The sequence below is a fragment of the Sus scrofa genome, chromosome 6, assembly GCF_054392235.1.
Source record: "Sus scrofa isolate SSC_HxYL_T2T_F1_AM1 chromosome 6, Sscrofa_HxYL_maternal_Yorkshire_Landrace_v2.0, whole genome shotgun sequence".
NCBI lineage: Eukaryota > Metazoa > Chordata > Mammalia > Artiodactyla > Suidae > Sus > Sus scrofa.
The window spans coordinates 137,079,165-137,085,334 of record NC_139388.1 but is presented as its reverse complement, the minus strand read 5'-3'; the positions used below and the strand labels follow the sequence as shown (position 1 = coordinate 137,085,334).

At 32.7% G+C, this 6,170-nt stretch overlaps 1 pseudogene; it reads left to right on the top strand.

The window, feature by feature from the left end:
* Positions 1 to 257: 257 nt before the first annotated feature.
* LOC100524996 (ATP synthase F(1) complex subunit epsilon, mitochondrial pseudogene) lies at positions 258 to 415 on the top strand (annotated as a pseudogene).
* The last annotated feature ends 5,755 nt before the right edge of the window (positions 416 to 6,170 follow it).

The following is a 6,170-nucleotide window of genomic DNA, read 5'->3' as shown; positions in this document are numbered from 1 at the left end:
AAAGTAATTAGCTCTCTTGACCAGATTGGTAGCATACTTATGAAGCTAATAGAATTCATTCGTAATACTAAAACAATAATAAAGCATAACACGAAGTTAGCATACAGAATTTTCCCAAATGCTTTATATCCTTTATTTTATTTATACAATTATTAGTGCAAACTAAAAATATCATTTCCTCAAAGTAGGCTATACTCCGAGCTGACGTTGACCTTGAGTTTGAAATTCAGCTGGAGGCGCTCCATTCTCGCAACGTCATGGTGGCATATTGGCGATAGACTGGACTCGACTACCTCCAGTATCCCAGATCTGTGCGAAAGCAGTGAGAGATGCACTGAAGACAGAATTCAAAGCAAATGCCAAGAAAACTTCTGGCGGCAGCAGCATAAAAGTTGTAAAAGTCAAAAAGGAATAATCTGCCCTGACTCAACTTGAATGCTACATTTTTCAAAGTGAAGATGTGTGGGCACATGTTATGGCAGATTGAAAACGATCTCACTTCATGGGGGAAAAAAAAATACCTGACTTTTTCATAGATTGACATTGCCAATAATTTGAAGTATGGCACAAAAAATGTATCATTTCCCAAATGCTTAAATAAGTTCATGAAGCGGGAGAAACATAATAATAAGTAAAATCAAGACTTCGAGAAAGTATTTTTTTCTTTGATTTTGATCAAGCTTTGCAGCCATACCTATTTTCTCAAGACCTTAGACTGAATGAACTATGGGTTTGACAATAGCTACTGTCTTCTAAAAAATAACTGTGATACATATATAATAGAATATAAAGAAAAACACAAAAGAACTACAAAACAGAAAAAAAAATCACATTTAATCTCTCTCTCAGGGTTAACCACTGCTAATATTTTGGTATTTGTTCTAAGACAACATGTATAAAAATGTATATATTTAAATAAATGTAAATAAATACAAACACACTTATGTTAATATTTACTAATTTCCCTCAGAAATGATTTGGAAGAAAAGATGCATGTTTTTAGACCACATACTGATGAAAAAAAGGTGATAGTTAATGTAAAAATGAACATTCTAAAATAAATGTTATTTTCAAAAACACATTTTAAGGAAGATCATATCTCTAAAATCAAAGGAAAGTAATGGTCCAAATGATATACAATCAAATCATATTCGCTAGGTGAATATTTTATTTTCTTAAAAAATGTTTGAGGGAGTTCCCGTCGTGGCTCAGTGGTTAACGAATCCGACTAGGAACCATGAGGTTGCAGGTTCGATCCCTGCCCTTGCTCAATGGGTTAACAATCCGGCATTGCCATGAGCTGTGGTGTAGGTTGCAGATGCGGCTTGGATCCCGCGTTGCTGTGGCTCTGGAGTAGGCCGGTGGCTATAGCTCCGATTCGACCCCTAGCCTGGGAACCTCCATATGCCACAGGAGCAGCCCTAGAAAAGACAAAAAAAAAAAAAGTTTGACACATAGTATTCATCAAGTGAAGGATAGTCCAGTGCTTTATATATATCTTATCACTGACTTTTATATATGTCTTTGTGCTTTATATATATCATTGACTTTATCTTATATATTGGACTATAAATAAAGCACTGGACTATATATATATAATCCAGGGCTTTATATATATCATTGACATATCTTATATATTGACTTTTAACATAAGATCTTAAAAATGTATGCTTTTTTATTGATAATAGTCATTTCATTTAATTAAAAAAGTATGAATAGTATGTATGTGTGTATCCATTTGTTAAGTTCTTCTTATAGTCACTGGTACAAAGCTAAGTGAGAAATGACATAAAATGATAGTCATTACACCAGACATTATACAGAGCATATGCGCCAAGCTCTCTTCTATGTGCTTTCCTGTTTATCGACAAATGTGAATCTCGCAATTCAGTGAGCTAAATAACTATTGCTATCTCCGCTTTCCTAATGAAGAGAAATGAGTCACATGGAGATACGTCTTAGCCTAGCTTACCCTTTGTCACACAGATAGCAAGTGGCACTGGGTTTCATACACTAGCTATTGGGCTCCAAAATTTGTGTCCTTAACTGCTTTATTCTACTGCTTCATGTAGTTTTAGCCCATCAATTTCTATTTTATTACATGAATAGGTATTTTTCATTATATTGGATAAACATATGTACTGTTGCAAATGATCACTATTACCCTCAACTTCAAAATCTTGATTTTTAGCCTAAATGTTCTCTGTGAACTTTTTTTCAGGCAACTTACATTTACCAATTCCATTTTACAATTATTCATCCAATTTACATTTCTAATTTTTTCATAAGATCACAGAAACTTTTCTTAGATTTTAGCACCTCCTGCTATTTTCCAGTATTTATATAACCATGTTTTTCCCCCTCAGGCTGGTAAAATAAGTCATCTGTAATTCTGCTTTTCTGGTAGTAATTAACAAGTCACTGCATTAGCTGATCTTGTTCTATTGTTTCTTAAAAGACTGCTATGTGCCTAACAATATACTTGATAAATAAATCAAAGTCCTGGATTTTTCCCTGGAAGAATTCACAGTCTAGTCAAAAATTAGAAAACTTACCTTCACAAACAAAAACTGCCCACCTAAGTGTTTCTCGGTTTATTTTCATGAAACACACAGTGATTTCACCAGTCTGGCCACTCCGGTGAGAGAATATGGTGGAAGATAAACAATTTCTAAGTCATTCACTAAAACATACATTCTCCTTAATTATATATATATATATATATAATATATATATATGTGTGTGTATATATATATATATATTATATATATACACACATTACCACAATGTTAGTGACTGAGAGCATTATCAGGTCAATACAGAAATAAATTCGAATTTCCCCTAATAATTTTTTTCTTCTTAAAGTATGTCATTTTTAAGCTTTCCAGATTTTTGTTATTAGTAAAAAATTACTTGCAACTATTGACATCTGCTCTCTGAAGGCTTATATAGTCATGGAAGGCATCACTGAGAAGATGGGCTTTGAAGGATCTAAACACTGGTATTCAGCTTTTGAATGGCATTATATTTTTAAGTTACTATGGTCTTTTACTTAAACGTATCATTCTCCTTGAATTCTGTTTGCCTAAGCAACACTGAAACAACTTGTATTCAATTTCACCAAGATCATCCACTCAAGTGGTTATATAGCTATGTATCCAAAATTGTACTATATTGAATTGAATTAGTATTTTACAGTTTGATCAACATAGCCTAGAAAGAGCTTTAACTCTTCTAATGAGGCTGCATATCTCATTGAAAAATGTACTAGTGTTCATATAATATCACTTATATGGCACAAATTAACCTATCTACAAAATAGATACATGCTCATGGCATAGAGAACGGATTTGTAGTTGCCCAGGGGGATGGGGAGGAGCAGGATGGCCTAGGAGTTTGACCTAGTAGATGCAAACTATTCCATTTGGAATGGACAAGCAATGAGGTCCTACTATACAGCACACGGAACTATATCCAATTTCTTGGGATAGACCATGATGGAAGATAATATAAGGAAAGAAAAAAAAAAAGGGAGTTCCCGTTGTGGCTCAGTGGTTAAAGAATCTGACTAGGAACCATGAGGCTCAGATCCTGCATTGCTGTGACTGTGGTGTAGCCGGCGGCTACAGCTCTGATTTGACTCCTAGCCTGGGAACCTTCATATGCCACGGGAGTGGCCCAATAAAATAGCAAAAGACAAAAAAAAAGAAAACACAATAAATGTATGTATATATGGGTCACTTTGCTGTACAGCAGAAATTGGCACAACATTTTCAATCAACTATACTCTAATTTTTCTAAAGTTAATTTAAAAAGAGAAAAATATACCAGTGTTTATTCTTGCCACATACAGTTAGCCATCCCCCTCTCTATTCCCTTTGTTATCTACCAGCATTTCCAAAGACTTTTACTTTCTACTAGCAAGCAATTATTAACCACCAAAACATAATTTTAAGATAGTTTTCACTAAAAAGCCCTCAATTATTTTTTAAAAAATATCGACTGTTAAGAGTTTGCATATCCTAATTACCTTGATGCTAAATAAAACATATATTTCTTATTATATAGCAACTATTTTAAAATTACAAAAGTCCAAAAAAATAACCTTTTCTAATAAAATATTTTGCTGTAATATTTTAATAATAACACATTTTATGTCTATACTAAATTTTTCCTTAGGCATATTTAACAGTTCATTTCCAAAGGCGTAAATCTAGAAAACTAGATAAGATCTACAGACTCTTCTTTCTGCAATAATTTTTAAATCTGATTCTAAAATATTTTATTGGCAGTTCCATTAGTGTCTAAGGCAGTGTTTCTTCATTGTTTTGTGTTAATGGAGCATTTTCTAATTGTAGAATTTTCAGTGGATTTCTTAAAGGTATTAAAATATTTTAAAAGTATACAGAAGCCAGTAATGACTATCACGCAGTACAGTCACCCAGTCACTCACAGTACCTGGTGCTCTCTTGTCCAGGGTACCTTCTGCAGGACAGACTTCAGCTCATGTCCTGGTTAAACTGTCACTGACCTGCCTGCTCTTTTCTGTCCTCAGGAGGCAGTCATCAAATTTTGTTCTTTCTTCCTATAGGAGGGCTCCATGTTACATACTTCTCAATCCCAATCAGTTATACTCTTCTGATTGTGAATTATATCCATAGTTATCTTTTTACTTTCATTTTAAAAGTGCATTTTAAACACTGATCAACTTTGACAACGTATTCATTAAATATTGTGGCTTTTGAATGAACTTATAACCTAGGGAATATGGTACTTTCTTAAACAGAGCTTTGTGGACACAGTTCACTCTATAAACATATCCAAAGTCTAAAGGTAATTTGAGTGTCACTCATTGGTATATTTTCTGATAGACTAATTAACTTCCATTTTTTCACCCAGTTTAAGTTTTTCAGTCTTGAAATCCAATGACCAGATGACTGATTATTTCATGGCTAATACTTACATAAATTTGTAAACTTGTGATTTAAAGATCTGGATTCTAATTTACTAGAAAATAAGCCTTTGATCTTGGTGCTATGCTGGGCAGTGCTCCAGTCTTAAAATTTATGTAGGTCTCTATAAATGATTTGAGGATAATAAAACACAGTTTCGAATTTTCATGAGAGTCATAGGAAACCAACAAGAACAAAAGGTTTCTATGATTCTTAATCATCCTCTTTATAAGATTATATCCAAAATCAATATTGTCTTTTCATTATTAATGTAGAATATATATTTTCAAAATAGTGAAATAGTGCAGTTTTATTCTTCAGTCAGAGTAGTCCCAGACTCTGACTTCATGTTTTTATTGGCAGTGGGTAACATAAAACTTTCAATTATCTCTGGGGCAATTAGAAAGTATACCACAATTTTAGGTTAGTGTTTTTTAATTCATCTCAATAAATAGTTTTTAAATGTCTTTCATATTCAATCTAGAAATAATGTATTACATAGAATAAAACAGTGAAAAAAAATCTCTCTTCTCTAGGATCTAACAATATAATATGGGATTTTAGGCCTAGGTAGTAAAACAAAGAATGCATGCTGTTTATAGCTAATTTTCATATGGTTGATTTAAAATTAAACTTATTACATATCAATCATGATTATATGAAGATGCTACCACTTATGATTGTATCAGTGATGATTTATGACAATACAATCTTTCATGATTGCAAGAAGATAATATTTAATCTTCCTGAGAGGAGCAAGAATGCCATCATGAAGGTGGAGTAATTTACAGTAGACATAGAAAAAGGATTTTCAATTATAGAAAGAATAGTGAGAACAAAAGGAACAGAAGTGGGAAAGTACAGAGTATCTTATAAAATAAGTAGTTCACTTTTACTAGAGATGATAATACATACAGTGGAATAATGAGAATAAGAAACTTTAATGTTACATTAAAGAAATATTGTTCCCATTCTTGAATTTAAAATTGGAAACAAAAATAAATACTTAATTCCATAGACAATGGGAATCTGGTTAGGTTTGAAGAAGAGCATGGTAGAGTTGAAGATGTAGTTAGAAACATAATTAGCCCAATAATGCTAAATATGCTTTTCTAGAGTGAGGAGGTCTAAATGTCCAGACCTGCCCATTTTAATGATCCAGAAGAAAATTAATGAAGGCTTGAGCAGTATGGTGCCAGTAAAATTGGAAAGCAAAGA